At 54.6% G+C, this 21264-nt stretch overlaps 3 non-coding genes across 3 annotated transcripts; all 3 read left to right on the top strand.

The window, feature by feature from the left end:
- Nucleotides 1-8298: 8298 nt before the first annotated feature.
- On the top strand, nucleotides 8299-8489 carry LOC112129838 (U2 spliceosomal RNA). Its single transcript, XR_002912183.2, has one exon. It is a non-coding gene; the product is annotated as a U2 spliceosomal RNA (small nuclear RNA).
- Nucleotides 8490-14391: 5902 nt separating this feature from the next.
- Nucleotides 14392-14582, top strand: LOC129055003 (U2 spliceosomal RNA). Its single transcript, XR_008519681.2, has one exon. It is a non-coding gene; the product is annotated as a U2 spliceosomal RNA (small nuclear RNA).
- A 5921-nt stretch (nucleotides 14583-20503) lies between these two features.
- Nucleotides 20504-20694, top strand: LOC129055004 (U2 spliceosomal RNA). The gene has a single exon (XR_008519682.2). It is a non-coding gene; the product is annotated as a U2 spliceosomal RNA (small nuclear RNA).
- The last annotated feature ends 570 nt before the right edge of the window (nucleotides 20695-21264 follow it).

The raw sequence follows: 21264 nt of genomic DNA on the forward strand, positions 1-21264 counted from the left end.
CTGGTTTGGATTCAAGCCTTTTGGGGAAAACTTGCAGTGGGCTGAGTCAAAAAGCAGGCAAAGCATTCTGCTTTATGGTCAGGACACAGAACGAAAGCTGGAGGAACTGGAGGACCCTGCACGCTACTAGCTGGGGGTACTTGGACAGGTCAGTCGGGCACTCAGTGTATCCAAGGCCTCTCTCCTTGTTAAGGTTGTCGGGAGACCCCAGAGAATACTTGGAAAATGTCTGCCCTCACAGTGGGGCACCGACCTATGACCAGGTGGTAGGATGGGACGTCCTACCAGCTCTGCTGCTGGAGGCACTAAGGTTTGCTGGATCTCTTTCTCCTCTTGTAAAAAGGAGTACTAGTTCCTTCTCCCAGCACTGAGAGATTGTCTTCTGTAACCGTAGGTACAGGAGGGTTTCCAGATGCAAAAGATGTCATTGAGGCTTGTCACTAGATATTTATCTTCATAGCATATTTATCTTATTATAAATCTAAAAATATTTAGATAGAAAACAATGATAGGAGGGAAAGAAAGGCACTTCAACGGTCTCAATAATTAAATGGGCAAAGGAGGAAGTGGGCTATTTTTGGCATCTCTTCCTCTCTCACTTTCCTTCTTTCCTCCTACCCTGGAAGGAACAGAGATCAGATGGAGAGATACTTAGGGTGGAGGAGGGGGCTTGGGCTGAATTTGGGAAAAAGTCTCCAACCCTCTAAGCCAGTTCTCATGCCAGAGGATTTTCAGAGTGATTCTACCAAAATTGTGCCCTCCTCCTCCTCATCTCCCCACCTATGCCCTTTTTGTTTGTAGAGACAGGGTCTCACCATGTTGCCCAAGGCGGTCCAAACTCCTGGGCTCAAATGATTGATCCTCCCGCCTTGGCCTCCCAAAATGCTGGAATTATAGGCAAGAGCCATCACACCCAGCCTCATCTCCCTTTTTGAGCCTCTCCTGCCTCCCATGTGCACACTGCCTCTCCAGCTCCACCTCTAAGGGTCTGTACCACATTCTACTCTCCCTTACAATCTGGATTTTAACTCACATTGGTCCTCAGGGCCCCACGCTGTCACTAATTTTTAAAGATTTGCACATTTGCATTTTAAAATAAAGCCTGGGCTGGGTGGTTCACACTGTAATCCCAGCACTTTGGGAGGCTGAGGTGGGCAGATTGCCTGAGCTTGGGAGTTCAAAACCATCCTGGGCAACATGGCGAAACACCGTCTCTACTAAAAATACAAAAAATTAGCCAGGGCCGAGCACAATGGCTTATGCCTGTCATCTCAGCACTTTGTGAGGCTGAGGAGGGCAGATCACGAGGTCAGGAGATTGAGACCATCCTGGTTAACACAGTGAAACCCCATTTCTGCTAAAAATACCAAAAATTAGCTGAGTGTGGTGGCACATGCCTGTAGTCCCAGCTACTCAGGAGGCTGAAGCAGAAGAATTGCTTGAACCTGGGAGGCGGAGGTTGCAGTGAGCCGAGATAGTGCCACTACACTCCAGCCTGAGTGACAGAGCGAGACTCCGTCTCAGAAAAAAAAAAAAAAAAAATTAGCTGGGCATGGTGGCGGCAGCCTGTAATCCCAGCTACTTGGGAGGCTGAGGCAGGAGAATCGCTTGAACCTAGGAGGTGGAGGTTGCTGTGAGCCAGGACTGCACCACTGTACTCCAGCCTGGGTGACAGAGCAAGATTCTGTCAAACAAACAAACAAATAAATAAAGCCTGTAGGCTGGGGCATTGGCTCATGCGTGTAATCTCAGCACTTTTGGAGGTGAAGGTGGGAAGATTGTTTGAGCCCAGGAGTTCCAGACTAGCCTGGGCAACACAGACACACCCCACCATTTCCCAACCTCAACTGGCACCATCAACTGGCACACCCACCCCACCATTTCCCAACCTCCATCTCTACAAAAAATAAAGCAAGTTTGTTGTTATTCAAGACCCAGAATCTTCTGTTTTGGAAGAAGCAAAGTGTGGTTAGAAGCACAAGCAGGGCCGGGCATGGTGGCTCACGCCTGTAATTCCAGCACTTTGGGAGGCCAAGGCAGGCGGATTACCTGAGGTCAAGAGATCAAGACCAGCCAAGCCAACATAGTGAAACCCCGTCTCTACTAAAAATACAAAAAAATTAGCTGGGCATGGTGGCGGGCACCTGTAATCCCAGCTACTCGAGAGGCTGAAGGCAGGAGAATCGCTTGAACCCGGGAGGCAGAGGTCGTGGTCAGCTGAGATGGCGCCACTGCACTCCAGCCTGGGCGAAAGAGCAAAACTCCATCTCAAACACACACACACACACACACACACACACACACACACACACAGAAGCACAAGCAGATAAGTCCTGTGAAATATCAGCTGCAAGGCCGGGCACGGTAGCTCACACCTGTAATCCCAGCACTTTGGGAGGCCAAGGCGGGCAGATCACTTGAGGTCAGGAGTTCAGGACCAGCCCGTCCAACATGGTGAAACCCAGTCTCTACTAATAATAAAAAAATTAGCCTGGCATGGTGGCCAGTGCCTGTAATCCCAGCTACTCCGGAGGCCGAGGCAGGAGAATCGCTTGAACCTGAGAGGCAGAGGTTGTGGTTGGCCGAGATGGCACTACTGCACTCCAGCCTGGGCGAAAGAGCAAAACTCCATCACACACACACACACACACACACACACACACACACACAAAGAAGCACAAGAAGATAAGTCCTGTGAAATATTAGCTGCAAGGCCAGGCACAGTAGCTCACGCCTGTAATCCCAGCACTTTGGGAGGCCAAGGCGGGCAGATCACTTGAGGTCAGGAGTTCGGGACCAGCCTGTCCAACATGGTGAAACCCCGTCTCTACTAATAATAAAAAAACGAGCCCGGCATGGTGGCCAGCACCTGTAATACCAGCTATTCAGGAGGCTGAGGCAGGAGAATCGCTTGAACCTGGGAAGCAGATGTTGCAGTGAGCCAATATTGCATGCTACACTCCAGCCTGGGCAACAAAGCAAGACTCCGTCTCAGAAAAAAAAAAAAAAAAAGAAAGAAAAAAAAAAATCAGCCGGGCATGGTGGCTCATGCCTGTAATCCTAGCACTTTGGGAGGCTGAGGCAGGTGAATCACTTAAGGTCAGGAGTTTGAGACCATCCTGGCCAATATGGTGAAATGCTGTCTACTAAAGTTACAAAAAAAAATTAGCCGGGCGTGGTGGCAGGCGCTTGTAATCCCAGCTACTCTGGAGGCTGAGGCAGGAGAATTGCTTGAAACCAGGAGGCAGAGGTTACAGTGAGCTGAGATCACGCCACTGCACTGTAGCCTGAGCAACAGAGTGAGACTCAGTCTTAAAAAAAAAAAAAATAATAAGGCCAGGCGTAATGGCTCATGCCTGTAATTCCAGCACTTTGGGAGGCCGAGGCGGGTGGATCACCTGAGGTCGGGAGTTCGAGACCAGCCTAACCAATACGGAGAAACCCCACCTCTACTAAAAATACAAAATTAGCCGGGCGTGGTGGCACATGCCTGCAATCCCAGCTACTCGAGAGGCTGAGGCAGGAGAATCGCTTGAACCCAAGAGATGGAGGTTGCGGTGAGCCGAGATCGCGCCATTGCACTCCAGTCTGGGCAACAAGAGCAAAACTCTGTCTCAAAAAAAAAAACAAAAAAAATCATCTCCATTATTAATTGTACAGATATGATCAATTGCTCTGTCTCTATTATCAGTTCATTCACCAGCAAAGTAGGGGTAATAATACCTCCGTCCTAGAGGTATTGGTATATTAAAAGAAGTAATCCGGCCAGGTGCATTAGCTAACACCTGTAGTCCCAGCAGTTTGAGAGGCCGAGGCAGGCAGATCACCTGAGGTCAGGAGTTCAAGACCAGCCTGGCCAATATGGCAAAACCCTGTCTCTACTAAAAATACAAAAATTAGCTGGGTATGGTGGCTGATGCCTGTAATCCCAGCTACTCAGGAGGCTGAGGTAGGAGAATTGCTTGAATCCGAGAAGTAGAGGTTGCAGTGAGCCGAGGGAGATGGCGCCACTACAGTCCAGCTTGGGCGACAGAGCAAGACTTTGTCTCAAAAAAAAAAAAAAAAAAAGGAGTAATCCATGTCAGGCACAGGGTTTAATAAACAGAGATAAACAGAGGCTTTTATTGTAGTATTTCATGATGTTTAAGATGTCATGGATTGTGAGAGGCACCATTATTTTATGTATCCCTCAGAAAGAAAGGAAGAAAGGGAAAAAAAAAGATGCTGACATTTAAACAGCTGTAGTGCTTTTTCCTGGCACTGGATGTAAGATGCATCCTGGTTTCTGAGGTATGAAAATATGGAACAAAAATGTACCCTCCGAATGAATGAAATCATCCAGGCGGGGTAGCTCACACCTGTAATCTCAGCACTTTGGAAGATCATTTGAGGCAGGAGTTCAAGACCAGCCTGGGCAACATAGGGAAATCCCTGTCTCGACAAAAAATTTAAAAAGTAGTCAGGTGTGGTGGCGCATACCTGTAGTCTCAGCTTCTAACTTCCCAGGAGGCTGAGGTAGGAGGATTGCTCGATCCCTGGGGACAGAACAGGATCCTGTCTCAAAAAAAAAAAAAAAAAAAAAAATTGAAATCAGGCACCATCATGGAGTGTGGTCACTTGGAAGCCTAGGCCTTGAGCCTTAGTGTCATCTATCACCTGGAAGACCCTGAACTTTCCCTCTCTGGGCCTGAATTTTCTCATGGACCAAATAAGCACAGAATGGATGTTTCCTCTGGCCTGCTGGGAGGCTATAACACACTGAGAGGCAAGGGCTGCTTTGCTGCTCTCTGCTGCCGCCTGCTGCTGCAAGGAGAGAATCGGACCTTGGTGATGACCCAGCGCTCCTACAGGTGGTAAAGTGCAGCAGGCTGATCTCTGATACCCAATACCCTTGTGATATTTTTTTCTTTTTTTGAGACAGCGTCTCGCTCTGTCGTCCAGGATGGAGAGCAGTAGAGTGATCACAGCTCACTGTAACCTCAAACGCCTGGACTCAAGCGATTCTCTCATCTCAGCCTCCTGAGTAGGCGGGACTACAGGTGTGTGCCACTACACCTGGCTAATATTTTTGTTTTTTGTAGAGATGGGGTCTCACTGGCCTGGCGCGGTGCCTCGCGCCTATAATCCCAGCTCTTTGGAAGCCTGAGGTGGGCGGATCACGAGGTCAGGAGATCGACACCATCCTGGCTAACATGGTGAAAACCCGTCTCCACTAAAAATACAAAAAATTAGCCGGGCGTGGTGGCACATGCCTGTAGTCCCAGCTACTGGGGAGGCTGAGGCAGGAGAATCGCCTGAACCCGGGAGGCGGAGGTTGCAGAGAGCCTAGATCGCGCCATTGGACTCCAGGCTGGGTAACAAGAGGGGAACCTCTGTCTGGGAAAAAAAAAAAAAAAAAATTGTGAGAATTGTACTCACACCGCCGTCAAAATCTCATGTGTATTTCACACTTAGAGCACAGCGCCGTTAGAACTGACCGCATTTCCAGGGCTCCCTAGACACCTGTGGCTAGCGGCTGCCATACTACCCCGTGCTGGGCTGTAGAATGAGGATGACAAGACAGGGCGGCGGAGATTGGGATGGCGTGAAATGAGGGAAACACTCGCCCGCAGGAAAAAAATTAAATAGCCAGGGGGCACCGAAAGACTCAGTAGTCCACATGAATATCTTGATTATCTCGTAGCTGAGATAATGTAGGGTCCAGCTCTACGGGGTCCGTGGGTTTTCTCTTCGTGTGCGTGCGGAGGCGAGAGACGGTAGAGCTAAAGCCAGAAGACAAAGAGATAGGAAGAAAGACAGCTGGGCCCGGGGGAACCACTGCCACCAAAGCGGGGAGACAGGTAGTGGCCCCGAACGCCTGGAGGCGCTGCTATTTATTGTATTCAAGGCAAGGGGGCAGGGTAAGGAGTGCCAGTCATCTCAAATGATGGATAGGTCACGCGAGTCACGTGTCCACTGGACAGGGGGCGTTTCCCTTTGTGGTAGCCGAGGTGGAGAGGGAGGACAGCAAACGTCAGCGTTTCTTCTATGCACTTATCAGAAAGACCAAAGACTTTGGCGCTTTTACTAATTCTGCCACTGCTATCTTCTCAGAACTGAAAAGGAGGAGCCAGGTGTACAGGCGGAACATGAAAGTGAACCAGGAGGGTGACCACTGAAGCACAGCATCGCAGGGAGACGTTGAAGCCTCCGGCTGACGGCGGGCAGGCCTGGCTAACGTCAGGCCTCCCACAAGAGCTGGTGGAGCAGAGTGTTCTCTATCTCCCCTGGAGAGAGGGACATTCCCTTTCCCGGTCCGCTAAGTAACCCGGGTGCCTTCCCAGGCACTGGCGCCACCGCTAGACCAAGGTCTGCTAAGTAACCAGGGCCTTCCCGGGCACTGGCATTACCGCTAGGCCAAGGAGCCCTCAAGCGGCCCTTCTCCCGGCGTGAATGAGGGCTCACACTCTTGTCTTCTGGTCACCTCTCACTGTGGCCCTTCAGCTCCTAACTCTGTGTGGCCTGGTTTTCCCTAGGTAATCATAATAGAACAGAGATTACTCTGGTAATAGAACAAAGAGTAACGCTACAAACTAATGATTAATAGTAGTCAGATATAATCATATCTGTATCCCATCTCTCGTAAAACTTTTCTTATTCTAATTATTTTCTTTATTATAGTGGAACAGCTTGTGCCTTCAGGCTCTTGCCTCGGCACCTGGGTGGCTTGCCGCCCACAAGATAAGATATATTGCGTTGAACTATAATTTATGTTGATTGCTGAATGGTTTAGGGCGGGGGGAGGGGGGGCCGCCTGATATTCTGCCCTGGAGGGGTGGCCTCACCCTAACCCTGGCCGTGGCTAATAATAAGGCCCACCTCTTAGGGCCGTGGAGTGAAATAAGTTTCGGAGGTAATGCGCGTAAAGCCCTCAGCCCTCCGCTGAAGTTGCGTTAAGGAAGGAGGAAGGGAGAGGTAAATGCTGAGCCCGCAGGCGGCAGTCTGTGCCTCGGAGAGAAACTTTATCCCAACCTTGCTGGGGGCCTTGACGCCCATCTTGCCCCAAGAGCACCCCGGCAGTCACCCCTGCCCTCTGGGGTCCTGCCACCCCGAGCCCGACCTTCCCCCTTTTCCCCCGCGCCGCGCCGGGCCAGTAGCCTCCTAACTGCGTCTTCCCTGTTGCGGTCTGTCGTGCTCATCACGTTTGCGTCGTTTCTTCGCTCCACAAACGTTTACTGAGCGCCTTCCACACGCCAGGCGCCAGACTCGCGCGGGGAAACAGGGATAAGCACTGAGGAGGGGGTCCCAGCCCTCCGTGATGGGATTTCAGAGCGGGAGATAAAGGGTTGCCCAGAAGGGTGGTGAGTGGAATAGCTGATATAAACAACGGCGGGGTGGGGTGGGGTGCGATGAAATACACAGGAGGGCTGCTAGTCTTACATACGGGGCGGGTGCCGAGGGCCCTTGAGTAAGGGAGGCTTCCTGGACGGGTGACACCCAAGCGGAGTCCTGACGACCTGCGTCAGAAGTAGCCAGGCGAGGAGGAGGTGAAAGGAGAAAGGAATCCACGTCCCGAGCAGAGAGGCAGCTGTCCCTACACGGCACAGGACACGGTCCGTGCACAGAAGCCACAGGAGACGCAGGCACAGGGGCTGGGGAGAATCCTTGCCGGGCCCTCGCCGCCTCCCTCTGCCGGGTGTCTGGTGCCAGCCTCCTGCCTGGCGGAGGAACTCCAGCCCCTGCTCCCGGAAGCCCCTCCAGGCCTTCGGCTTCCCTGACTCGGCATGGGCCCCTCGTCCCCTCGGGTACGGGGCCGGTCTCCCCGCCCGCGGGCGACGAAGTAAAGGCCCAGCGCAGCCCGCGCTCCTGCCCTGGGGCCTCGTCTTTCTCCAGGAAAGCGTGGACCGCTCTCCGCCGACAGGTCTCTTCCACAGACCCCTCTCGCCCTCGCCCCCCAGTCTCTTCCGGTTCTGTCTTTTCGCTGGCTGGATACAAACAAGGAAGTCGCCCCCAGCGGAGCCCCGGCTCCCCCACGCAGAGGCGGCCCCGGGGGGCGGAGTCAACCGCGGAGGCCACGCCCTCTGTGGAAGGGCGGGGCATGCAAATTCGAAATGAAAGCCCGGGAACGCCGGAACAAGCACGGGTGTAAGATTTCCCTTTTCAAAGGCGGAGAATAAGAAATCAGCCCGAGTGTGTAAGGGCGTCAATAGCGCTGTGGACGAGACAGAGGGAATGGGGCAAGGAGCGAGGCTGGGGCTCTCACCGCGACTTGAATGTGGATGAGAGTGGGACGGTGACGGCGGGCGCGAGGGCGACCGCATCGCTTCTCGGCCTTTTGGCTAAGATCAAGTGTAGTATCTGTTCTTATCAGTTTAATATCTGATACGTCCTCTATCCGAGGACAATATATTAAATGGATTTTTGGAGCAGGGAGATGGAATAGGAGTTTGCTCCGTCCACTCCACGCATCGACCTGGTATTGCAGTACCTCCAGGAACGGTGCACTTCCCTCCGAGGATACATACGTGTGTTTCCTAAAAGTAGAGGAAGAAAGAGACAGAGTACTTGCGGGGCGGCTTGCACGCCCAGTACCCGTGACACGCCGGCTTGACTTAGCTGCTCCTCTTGAAGTACCATGAGGTTTCTGACCTGCGGGCGGTAGACGGTAGGCTTTGCGGCATACTTCCGTTTCCACTGTGACTACTGCGCTTTGGGAAGGCCACGACCTACTCCTTTGGAGGTCCTTAGATCTCAGCTTGGCAGTCGAGTGGGTGGCGACCTTTTAAAGGAATGGGATCCACCCGGAATTGAACTTCTTTCTCCTCTCTCTCTCCTCCGTCTCTCTCCCCTCTCTCTCTCCCCTCTCTCTCTGTCTCTCTCTCTCTCTCCCCCCCCCCCGCCTCTCCCCCGCTCTCTCTTTTGGTTTCCCCCACCCCCTCCCAAGTTCTGGGGTACATGTGCAGGACGTGCAGGTTTGGAACATAGGTACACGTGTGCCACGGTGCTTTGCTGCACCTATCAACCAGTCATCTAGGTTGGAAGCCCCGCATGCGTTGGCTAATTGTCCTAATGCTCTCTCTCCCCTTGCCCCCCACGCCCCGTCAGGGCCCGGCGTGTGATGTTCCCCTCCCTGTGTCCATGTGTTCTCACTGTTCAGCTCCCACTTAGGAGTGAGAACATGCGGTGTTTGGTTTTCGCTTCCTGTGTCAGTTTGCTGAGATTGAGGCCTTCCAGCTTCATCCACCTTCCTGCAGAGGACATGAACTCATCCTTTTTTATGGCTGCGTAGTAATTCCATGGTGTATACGTGCCACATTTTCTTTATCCAGCCTGTCACTGATGGGCATTCGAGTTGGTTCCAAGTCTTTGCTATTGTAAATAGTGCTGCAGTAATCATACGTGTCCATGGGTCTTCCTAGCAGGAACTTCTTCCTCTTCAGCCCGCTGAGTAGCCGGCGCTTTAAGGCAGGTGCCAACGCACCGGCAACAGGCTTCCTTTTTTGCCCAGGAAAAACTGAGGTGCAGGTAGTATAAGCCATTTATCACGGAACGCACAGGAGCAGAACTCCAAGAAGTCCAAGCATCGTGGCTCCACCCTTCATGCCTGATGCACCGTTAGGCTCCGTTCTAGGTGTGTGTATCCTTTACGGGATCAGCCACCGGCAGTTGCCTTGCAACCACGATGACAAATCTCTGCCGGCTCTTTTGGGTCTCATCCCTGTATGTATACGTTGCATCCCAGCATAAAGATCGGAATGTTCCTTTCGCTGACCCAGTCTCTCACCCTCTCCAAACTCCAGAAATCTTGTCTGTCCTCCGAAGAACTCCCCCTGCTTCTTTCTCTAAAGGCTGTCTTCAGGCCGGGCACAGTGGGAGGTTCGCTTGAGCCCAGAAGGCCGCAGTGAGGTGAGATCACGCCATTGCACTGCAGCCCCGGCGGCAGAGCCGGAGCCCCGTCTCGAAACAAACAAACAAACATACAAACAAAGACAAAGAAAGAAAGAGCCCAGGCAACCTAGTGAAAACCTGTTCGGGCTGGGGCGTATGTGTACCCCAGCTATTCCAGAGGCTGAGGCAGGAGGATGGGTGGAGGTTGGGAGGTGGATGCTGCAGTGAGCAGTGATTGCACCACTGCACTCCAGCCTGGGTGACAGAGCCAGACCCCGTCCCAAATAAATAAACATAAAAATAAAGGAACCAGTTTGTAGAAAGCGGGAGAGGGTCCCAGTGAACTTCAAGCCTTCAAGCAACAGCTGTGGCTGGACAGGTCGGACCAGCAGGCTGGGGCAGTCGCCATCCTGGCAGGGATCATTGACCCTGATCTGTCGTCGGGAGGAGGAAGAGCTGATCTTACGCAGGGAGGGCAGGTGGACTATGTGTGGACTCTGGTGATCTGTTTGGGTGCCAGGTGTTACTCCCAGGGCCACCTGTAACTGTGAATGCGCAGGAACCCTGACTTGAGAAGGGCCTGGCCACGGGGGGCTCAGGCCCCTCAGGAATGAGAGTTTGGTTCCCGGTACCCAGGGAAACCACCAGCATCGGCAGAGGTGATAGCTGAGGAGGAGCGGGGATTTGGAGGAGAGACACAGGACGAGTACCGGGGGCAGCCCCGTGATCCACAACTGCTGCAAGAGGGGCTGTTTGTTCGACTCACTAGTCTTCTGCGGCTCTATGCGGTACTAAAGAGCAGAAGACAGAAGATACAAAAACCACAAAAATTAGCCGGGCGTGGTGCTGCGCGTCAATAATCCCAGCTACTCGGGAGGCTGAGACAGGAGAATCCCTTGAACCCGGGAGGCGGAAGTCTCAGCGAGCCGAGATCACGCCATTGCAGTCCAACCTGAGCGTCCGAGCGAGACTCTATCTCAGAAACTAAAGACAGAATGAAAGAGCCCGGCGCGGTGGCTTACGCCTGGAATCCCAGCGCTTTGGGAGGCCGAGGCCGGCGGATCGCCTGAGGTCAGGAGCTCGAGACCAGCCTGGCCGACATGGGGAAACCCCCCTAAAAATACAAAAATTAGCTGGGCGTGGTGGCCTACGCCTGTCATCCCAGCTACCCAGGAGGCTGAGGCAGGAGAATCGCTGGAACCCGGGAGGTAGAGGCTGCAGTGAGCCGAGATCGCGCCGCTGCACTCCAGCCTGGGGTGACAGAGCAAGAGTTTGTCTCTAAGAAAAAAAAAAAAAAAAGAAAGAAAAGAAAAAAGCCTGGGTGGTGAGCGGTGGCTCAAGCCTGTAATCGCAACACTTTCGGAGGCGGCAGCTGGGCAGATCACCAGAGGTCGGGAGCTGGAGACCAGCCTGACCAACATGGAGAAACCCCGTCTGTACTAAAAATACAAACTTAGCCGGGCGTGGTGGCACATGCCTGTAGTCCCAGCTGCTCGGGAGGCTGAGGCAGGAGAATCGCCTGAACCCGGGAGGCGGAGGTTGCAGAGAGCCTAGATCGCGCCATTGGACTCCAGGCTGGGTAACAAGAGGGGAACCTCTGTCTGGGAAAAAAAAAAAAAAAAAAATTGTGAGAATTGTACTCACACCGCCGTCAAAATCTCATGTGTATTTCACACTTAGAGCACAGCGCCGTTAGAACTGACCGCATTTCCAGGGCTCCCTAGATACCTGTGGCTAGCGGCTGCCATACTACCCCGTGCTGGGCTGTAGAATGGGGATGACAAGACAGGGCGGCGGAGATTGGGATGGCGTGAAATGAGGGAAACACTCGCCCGCAGGAAAAAAATTAAATAGCCAGGGGGCACCGAAAGACTCAGTAGTCCACATGAATATCTTGATTATCTCGTAGCTGAGATAATGTAGGGTCCAGCTCTACGGGGTCCGTGGGTTTTCTCTTCGTGTGCGTGCGGAGGCGAGAGACGGTAGAGCTAAAGCCAGAAGACAAAGAGATAGGAAGAAAGACAGCTGGGCCCGGGGGAACCACTGCCACCAAAGCGGGGAGACAGGTAGTGGCCCCGAACGCCTGGAGGCGCTGCTATTTATTGTATTCAAGGCAAGGGGGCAGGGTAAGGAGTGCCAGTCATCTCAAATGATGGATAGGTCACGCGAGTCACGTGTCCACTGGACAGGGGGCGTTTCCCTTTGTGGTAGCCGAGGTGGAGAGGGAGGACAGCAAACGTCAGCGTTTCTTCTATGCACTTATCAGAAAGACCAAAGACTTTGGCGCTTTTACTAATTCTGCCACTGCTATCTTCTCAGAACTGAAAAGGAGGAGCCAGGTGTACAGGCGGAACATGAAAGTGAACCAGGAGGGTGACCACTGAAGCACAGCATCGCAGGGAGACGTTGAAGCCTCCGGCTGACGGCGGGCAGGCCTGGCTAACGTCAGGCCTCCCACAAGAGCTGGTGGAGCAGAGTGTTCTCTATCTCCCCTGGAGAGAGGGACATTCCCTTTCCCGGTCCGCTAAGTAACCCGGGTGCCTTCCCAGGCACTGGCGCCACCGCTAGACCAAGGTCTGCTAAGTAACCAGGGCCTTCCCGGGCACTGGCATTACCGCTAGGCCAAGGAGCCCTCAAGCGGCCCTTCTCCCGGCGTGAATGAGGGCTCACACTCTTGTCTTCTGGTCACCTCTCACTGTGGCCCTTCAGCTCCTAACTCTGTGTGGCCTGGTTTTCCCTAGGTAATCATAATAGAACAGAGATTACTCTGGTAATAGAACAAAGAGTAACGCTACAAACTAATGATTAATAGTAGTCAGATATAATCATATCTGTATCCCATCTCTCGTAAAACTTTTCTTATTCTAATTATTTTCTTTATTATAGTGGAACAGCTTGTGCCTTCAGGCTCTTGCCTCGGCACCTGGGTGGCTTGCCGCCCACAAGATAAGATATATTGCGTTGAACTATAATTTATGTTGATTGCTGAATGGTTTAGGGCGGGGGGAGGGGGGGCCGCCTGATATTCTGCCCTGGAGGGGTGGCCTCACCCTAACCCTGGCCGTGGCTAATAATAAGGCCCACCTCTTAGGGCCGTGGAGTGAAATAAGTTTCGGAGGTAACGCGCGTAAAGCCCTCAGCCCTCCGCTGAAGTTGCGTTAAGGAAGGAGGAAGGGAGAGGTAAATGCTGAGCCCGCAGGCGGCAGTCTGTGCCTCGGAGAGAAACTTTATCCCAACCTTGCTGGGGGCCTTGACGCCCATCTTGCCCCAAGAGCACCCCGGCAGTCACCCCTGCCCTCTGGGGTCCTGCCACCCCGAGCCCGACCTTCCCCCTTTTCCCCCGCGCCGCGCCGGGCCAGTAGCCTCCTAACTGCGTCTTCTCTGTTGCGGTCTGTCGTGCTCATCACGTTTGCGTCGTTTCTTCGCTCCACAAACGTTTACTGAGCGCCTTCCACACGCCAGGCGCCAGACTCGCGCGGGGAAACAGGGATAAGCACTGAGGAGGGGGTCCCAGCCCTCCGTGATGGGATTTCAGAGCGGGAGATAAAGGGTTGCCCAGAAGGGTGGTGAGTGGAATAGCTGATATAAACAACGGCGGGGTGGGGTGGGGTGCGATGAAATACACAGGAGGGCTGCTAGTCTTACATATGGGGCGGGTGCCGAGGGCCCTTGAGTAAGGGAGGCTTCCTGGACGGGTGACACCCAAGCGGAGTCCTGACGACCTGCGTCAGAAGTAGCCAGGCGAGGAGGAGGTGAAAGGAGAAAGGAATCCACGTCCCGAGCAGAGAGGCAGCTGTCCCTACACGGCACAGGACACGGTCCGTGCACAGAAGCCACAGGAGACGCAGGCACAGGGGCTGGGGAGAATCCTTGCCGGGCCCTCGCCGCCTCCCTCTGCCGGGTGTCTGGTGCCAGCCTCCTGCCTGGCGGAGGAACTCCAGCCCCTGCTCCCGGAAGCCCCTCCAGGCCTTCGGCTTCCCTGACTCGGCATGGGCCCCTCGTCCCCTCGGGTACGGGGCCGGTCTCCCCGCCCGCGGGCGACGAAGTAAAGGCCCAGCGCAGCCCGCGCTCCTGCCCTGGGGCCTCGTCTTTCTCCAGGAAAGCGTGGACCGCTCTCCGCCGACAGGTCTCTTCCACAGACCCCTCTCGCCCTCGCCCCCCAGTCTCTTCCGGTTCTGTCTTTTCGCTGGCTGGATACAAACAAGGAAGTCGCCCCCAGCGGAGCCCCGGCTCCCCCACGCAGAGGCGGCCCCGGGGGGCGGAGTCAACCGCGGAGGCCACGCCCTCTCTGGAAGGGCGGGGCATGCAAATTCGAAATGAAAGCCCGGGAACGCCGGAACAAGCACGGGTGTAAGATTTCCCTTTTCAAAGGCGGAGAATAAGAAATCAGCCCGAGTGTGTAAGGGCGTCAATAGCGCTGTGGACGAGACAGAGGGAATGGGGCAAGGAGCGAGGCTGGGGCTCTCACCGCGACTTGAATGTGGATGAGAGTGGGACGGTGACGGCGGGCGCGAGGGCGACCGCATCGCTTCTCGGCCTTTTGGCTAAGATCAAGTGTAGTATCTGTTCTTATCAGTTTAATATCTGATACGTCCTCTATCCGAGGACAATATATTAAATGGATTTTTGGAGCAGGGAGATGGAATAGGAGCTTGCTCCGTCCACTCCACGCATCGACCTGGTATTGCAGTACCTCCAGGAACGGTGCACTTCCCTCCGGGGATACATACGTGTGTTTCCTAAAAGTAGAGGAAGAAAGAGACAGAGTACCTGCGGGGCGGCTTGCACGCCCAGTACCCGTGACACGCCGGCTTGACTTAGCTGCTCCTCTTGAAGTACCATGAGGTTTCTGACCTGCGGGCGGTAGACGGTAGGCTTTGCGGCATACTTCCGTTTCCACTGTGACTACTGCGCTTTGGGAAGGCCACGACCTACTCCTTTGGAGGTCCTTAGATCTCAGCTTGGCAGTCGAGTGGGTGGCGACCTTTTAAAGGAATGGGATCCACCCGGAATTGAACTTCTTTCTCCTCTCTCTCTCTCTCTCCCCTCTCTCTCTCTCTCCTCCGTCTCTCTCCCCTCTCTCTCTCCCCTCTCTCTCTGTCTCTCTCTCTCTCTCCCCCCCCCGCCTCTCCCCCGCTCTCTCTTTTGGTTTCCCCCACCCCCTCCCAAGTTCTGGGGTACATGTGCAGGACGTGCAGGTTTGGAACATAGGTACACGTGTGCCACGGTGCTTTGCTGCACCTATCAACCAGTCATCTAGGTTGGAAGCCCCGCATGCGTTGGCTAATTGTCCTAATGCTCTCTCTCCCCTTGCCCCCCACGCCCCGTCAGGGCCCGGCGTGTGATGTTCCCCTCCCTGTGTCCATGTATTCTCACTGTTCAGCTCCCACTTAGGAGTGAGAACATGCGGTGTTTGGTTTTCGCTTCCTGTGTCAGTTTGCTGAGATTGAGGCCTTCCAGCTTCATCCACCTTCCTGCAGAGGACATGAACTCATCCTTTTTTATGGCTGCGTAGTAATTCCATGGTGTATACGTGCCACATTTTCTTTATCCAGCCTGTCACTGATGGGCATTCGAGTTGGTTCCAAGTCTTTGCTATTGTAAATAGTGCTGCAGTAATCATACGTGTCCATGGGTCTTCCTAGCAGGAACTTCTTCCTCTTCAGCCCGCTGAGTAGCCGGCGCTTTAAGGCAGGTGCCAACGCACCGGCAACAGGCTTCCTTTTTTGCCCAGGAAAAACTGAGGTGCAGGTAGTATAAGCCATTTATCACGGAACGCACAGGAGCAGAACTCCAAGAAGTCCAAGCATCGTGGTTCCACCCTTCATGCCTGATGCACCGTTAGGCTCCGTTCTAGGTGTGTGTATCCTTTACGGGATCAGCCACCGGCAGTTGCCTTGCAACCACGATGACAAATCTCTGCCGGCTCTTTTGGGTCTCATCCCTGTATGTATACGTTGCATCCCAGCATAAAGATCGGAATGTTCCTTTCGCTGACCCAGTCTCTCACCCTCTCCAAACTCCAGAAATCTTGTCTGTCCTCCGAAGAACTCCCCCTGCTTCTTTCTCTAAAGGCTGTCTTCAGGCCGGGCACAGTGGGAGGTTCGCTTGAGCCCAGAAGGCCGCAGTGAGGTGAGATCACGCCATTGCACTGCAGCCCCGGCGGCAGAGCCGGAGCCCCGTCTCGAAACAAACAAACAAACATACAAACAAAGACAAAGAAAGAAAGAGCCCAGGCAACCTAGTGAAAACCTGTTCGGGCTGGGGCGTATGTGTACCCCAGCTATTCCAGAGGCTGAGGCAGGAGGATGGGTGGAGGTTGGGAGGTGGATGCTGCAGTGAGCAGTGATTGCACCACTGCACTCCAGCCTGGGTGACAGAGCCAGACCCCGTCCCAAATAAATAAACATAAAAATAAAGGAACCAGTTTGTAGAAAGCGGGAGAGGGTCCCAGTGAACTTCAAGCCTTCAAGCAACAGCTGTGGCTGGACAGGTCGGACCAGCAGGCTGGGGCAGTCGCCATCCTGGCAGGGATCATTGACCCTGATCTGTCGTCGGGAGGAGGAAGAGCTGATCTTACGCAGGGAGGGCAGGTGGACTATGTGTGGACTCTGGTGATCTGTTTGGGTGCCAGGTGTTACTCCCAGGGCCACCTGTAACTGTGAATGCGCAGGAACCCTGACTTGAGAAGGGCCTGGCCACGGGGGGCTCAGGCCCCTCAGGAATGAGAGTTTGGTTCCCGGTACCCAGGGAAACCACCAGCATCGGCAGAGGTGATAGCTGAGGAGGAGCGGGGATTTGGAGGAGAGACACAGGACGAGTACCGGGGGCAGCCCCGTGATCCACAACTGCTGCAAGAGGGGCTGTTTGTTCGACTCACTAGTCTTCTGCGGCTCTATGCGGTACTAAAGAGCAGAAGACAGAAGATACAAAAACCACAAAAATTAGCCGGGCGTGGTGCTGCGCGTCAATAATCCCAGCTACTCGGGAGGCTGAGACAGGAGAATCCCTTGAACCCGGGAGGCGGAAGTCTCAGCGAGCCGAGATCACGCCATTGCAGTCCAACCTGAGCGTCCGAGCGAGACTCTATCTCAGAAACTAAAGACAGAATGAAAGAGCCCGGCGCGGTGGCTTACGCCTGGAATCCCAGCGCTTTGGGAGGCCGAGGCCGGCGGATCGCCTGAGGTCAGGAGCTCGAGACCAGCCTGGCCGACATGGGGAAACCCCCCTAAAAATACAAAAATTAGCTGGGCGTGGTGGCCTACGCCTGTCATCCCAGCTACCCAGGAGGCTGAGGCAGGAGAATCGCTGGAACCCGGGAGGTAGAGGCTGCAGTGAGCCGAGATCGCGCCGCTGCACTCCAGCCTGGGGTGACAGAGCAAGAGTTTGTCTCTAAGAAAAAAAAAAAAAAGAAAGAAAAGAAAAAAGCCTGGGTGGTGAGCGGTGGCTCAAGCCTGTAATCGCAACACTTTCGGAGGCGGCAGCTGGGCAGATCACCAGAGGTCGGGAGCTGGAGACCAGCCTGACCAACATGGAGAAACCCCGTCTGTACTAAAAATACAAACTTAGCCGGGCGTGGTGGCACATGCCTGTAGTCCCAGCTGCTCGGGAGGCTGAGGCAGGAGAATCGCCTGAACCCGGGAGGCGGAGGTTGCAGAGAGCCTAGATCGCGCCATTGGACTCCAGGCTGGGTAACAAGAGGGGAACCTCTGTCTGGGAAAAAAAAAAAAAAAAAAATTGTGAGAATTGTACTCACACCGCCGTCAAAATCTCATGTGTATTTCACACTTAGAGCACAGCGCCGTTAGAACTGACCGCATTTCCAGGGCTCCCTAGATACCTGTGGCTAGCGGCTGCCATACTACCCCGTGCTGGGCTGTAGAATGGGGATGACAAGACAGGGCGGCGGAGATTGGGATGGCGTGAAATGAGGGAAACACTCGCCCGCAGGAAAAAAATTAAATAGCCAGGGGGCACCGAAAGACTCAGTAGTCCACATGAATATCTTGATTATCTCGTAGCTGAGATAATGTAGGGTCCAGCTCTACGGGGTCCGTGGGTTTTCTCTTCGTGTGCGTGCGGAGGCGAGAGACGGTAGAGCTAAAGCCAGAAGACAAAGAGATAGGAAGAAAGACAGCTGGGCCCGGGGGAACCACTGCCACCAAAGCGGGGAGACAGGTAGTGGCCCCGAACGCCTGGAGGCGCTGCTATTTATTGTATTCAAGGCAAGGGGGCAGGGTAAGGAGTGCCAGTCATCTCAAATGATGGATAGGTCACGCGAGTCACGTGTCCACTGGACAGGGGGCGTTTCCCTTTGTGGTAGCCGAGGTGGAGAGGGAGGACAGCAAACGTCAGCGTTTCTTCTATGCACTTATCAGAAAGACCAAAGACTTTGGCGCTTTTACTAATTCTGCCACTGCTATCTTCTCAGAACTGAAAAGGAGGAGCCAGGTGTACAGGCGGAACATGAAAGTGAACCAGGAGGGTGACCACTGAAGCACAGCATCGCAGGGAGACGTTGAAGCCTCCGGCTGACGGCGGGCAGGCCTGGCTAACGTCAGGCCTCCCACAAGAGCTGGTGGAGCAGAGTGTTCTCTATCTCCCCTGGAGAGAGGGACATTCCCTTTCCCGGTCCGCTAAGTAACCCGGGTGCCTTCCCAGGCACTGGCGCCACCGCTAGACCAAGGTCTGCTAAGTAACCAGGGCCTTCCCGGGCACTGGCATTACCGCTAGGCCAAGGAGCCCTCAAGCGGCCCTTCTCCCGGCGTGAATGAGGGCTCACACTCTTGTCTTCTGGTCACCTCTCACTGTGGCCCTTCAGCTCCTAACTCTGTGTGGCCTGGTTTTCCCTAGGTAATCATAATAGAACAGAGATTACTCTGGTAATAGAACAAAGAGTAACGCTACAAACTAATGATTAATAGTAGTCAGATATAATCATATCTGTATCCCATCTCTCGTAAAACTTTTCTTATTCTAATTATTTTCTTTATTATAGTGGAACAGCTTGTGCCTTCAGGCTCTTGCCTCGGCACCTGGGTGGCTTGCCGCCCACAAGATAAGATATATTGCGTTGAACTATAATTTATGTTGATTGCTGAATGGTTTAGGGCGGGGGGAGGGGGGGCCGCCTGATATTCTGCCCTGGAGGGGTGGCCTCACCCTAACCCTGGCCGTGGCTAATAATAAGGCCCACCTCTTAGGGCCGTGGAGTGAAATAAGTTTCGGAGGTAATGCGCGTAAAGCCCTCAGCCCTCCGCTGAAGTTGCGTTAAGGAAGGAGGAAGGGAGAGGTAAATGCTGAGCCCGCAGGCGGCAGTCTGTGCCTCGGAGAGAAACTTTATCCCAACCTTGCTGGGGGCCTTGACGCCCATCTTGCCCCAAGAGCACCCCGGCAGTCACCCCTGCCCTCTGGGGTCCTGCCACCCCGAGCCCGACCTTCCCCCTTTTCCCCCGCGCCGCGCCGGGCCAGTAGCCTCCTAACTGCGTCTTCCCTGTTGCGGTCTGTCGTGCTCATCACGTTTGCGTCGTTTCTTCGCTCCACAAACGTTTACTGAGCGCCTTCCACACGCCAGGCGCCAGACTCGCGCGGGGAAACAGGGATAAGCACTGAGGAGGGGGTCCCAGCCCTCCGTGATGGGATTTCAGAGCGGGAGATAAAGGGTTGCCCAGAAGGGTGGTGAGTGGAATAGCTGATATAAACAACGGCGGGGTGGGGTGGGGTGCGATGAAATACACAGGAGGGCTGCTAGTCTTACATACGGGGCGGGTGCCGAGGGCCCTTGAGTAAGGGAGGCTTCCTGGACGGGTGACACCCAAGCGGAGTCCTGACGACCTGCGTCAGAAGTAGCCAGGCGAGGAGGAGGTGAAAGGAGAAAGGAATCCACGTCCCGAGCAGAGAGGCAGCTGTCCCTACACGGCACAGGACACGGTCCGTGCACAGAAGCCACAGGAGACGCAGGCACAGGGGCTGGGGAGAATCCTTGCCGGGCCCTCGCCGCCTCCCTCTGCCGGGTGTCTGGTGCCAGCCTCCTGCCTGGCGGAGGAACTCCAGCCCCTGCTCCCGGAAGCCCCTCCAGGCCTTCGGCTTCCCTGACTCGGCATGGGCCCCTCGTCCCCTCGGGTACGGGGCCGGTCTCCCCGCCCGCGGGCGACGAAGTAAAGGCCCAGCGCAGCCCGCGCTCCTGCCCTGGGGCCTCGTCTTTCTCCAGGAAAGCGTGGACCGCTCTCCGCCGACAGGTCTCTTCCACAGACCCCTCTCGCCCTCGCCCCCCAGTCTCTTCCGGTTCTGTCTTTTCGCTGGCTGGATACAAACAAGGAAGTCGCCCCCAGCGGAGCCCCGGCTCCCCCACGCAGAGGCGGCCCCGGGGGGCGGAGTCAACCGCGGAGGCCACGCCCTCTGTGGAAGGGCGGGGCATGCAAATTCGAAATGAAAGCCCGGGAACGCCGGAACAAGCACGGGTGTAAGATTTCCCTTTTCAAAGGCGGAGAATAAGAAATCAGCCCGAGTGTGTAAGGGCGTCAATAGCGCTGTGGACGAGACAGAGGGAATGGGGCAAGGAGCGAGGCTGGGGCTCTCACCGCGACTTGAATGTGGATGAGAGTGGGACGGTGACGGCGGGCGCGAGGGCGACCGCATCGCTTCTCGGCCTTTTGGCTAAGATCAAGTGTAGTATCTGTTCTTATCAGTTTAATATCTGATACGTCCTCTATCCGAGGACAATATATTAAATGGATTTTTGGAGCAGGGAGATGGAATAGGAGCTTGCTCCGTCCACTCCACGCATCGACCTGGTATTGCAGTACCTCCAGGAACGGTGCACTTCCCTCCGGGGATACATACGTGTGTTTCCTAAAAGTAGAGGAAGAAAGAGACAGAGTACCTGCGGGGCGGCTTGCACGCCCAGTACCCGTGACACGCCGGCTTGACTTAGCTGCTCCTCTTGAAGTACCATGAGGTTTCTGACCTGCGGGCGGTAGATGGTAGGCTTTGCGGCATACTTCCGTTTCCACTGTGACTACTGCGCTTTGGGAAGGCCACGACCTACTCCTTTGGAGGTCCTTAGATCTCAGCTTGGCAGTCGAGTGGGTGGCGACCTTTTAAAGGAATGGGATCCACCCGGAATTGAACTTCTTTCTCCTCTCTCTCTCTCTCTCCCCTCTCTCTCTCTCTCCTCCGTCTCTCTCCCCTCTCTCTCTCCCCTCTCTCTCTGTCTCTCTCTCTCTCTCTCCCCCCCCCGCCTCTCCCCCGCTCTCTCTTTTGGTTTCCCCCACCCCCTCCCAAGTTCTGGGGTACATGTGCAGGACGTGCAGGTTTGGAACATAGGTACACGTGTGCCACGGTGCTTTGCTGCACCTATCAACCAGTCATCTAGGTTGGAAGCCCCGCATGCGTTGG

Source organism: Pongo abelii, chromosome 19 (genome assembly GCF_028885655.2).
Source record: "Pongo abelii isolate AG06213 chromosome 19, NHGRI_mPonAbe1-v2.0_pri, whole genome shotgun sequence".
Classification (NCBI taxonomy): domain Eukaryota; kingdom Metazoa; phylum Chordata; class Mammalia; order Primates; family Hominidae; genus Pongo; species Pongo abelii.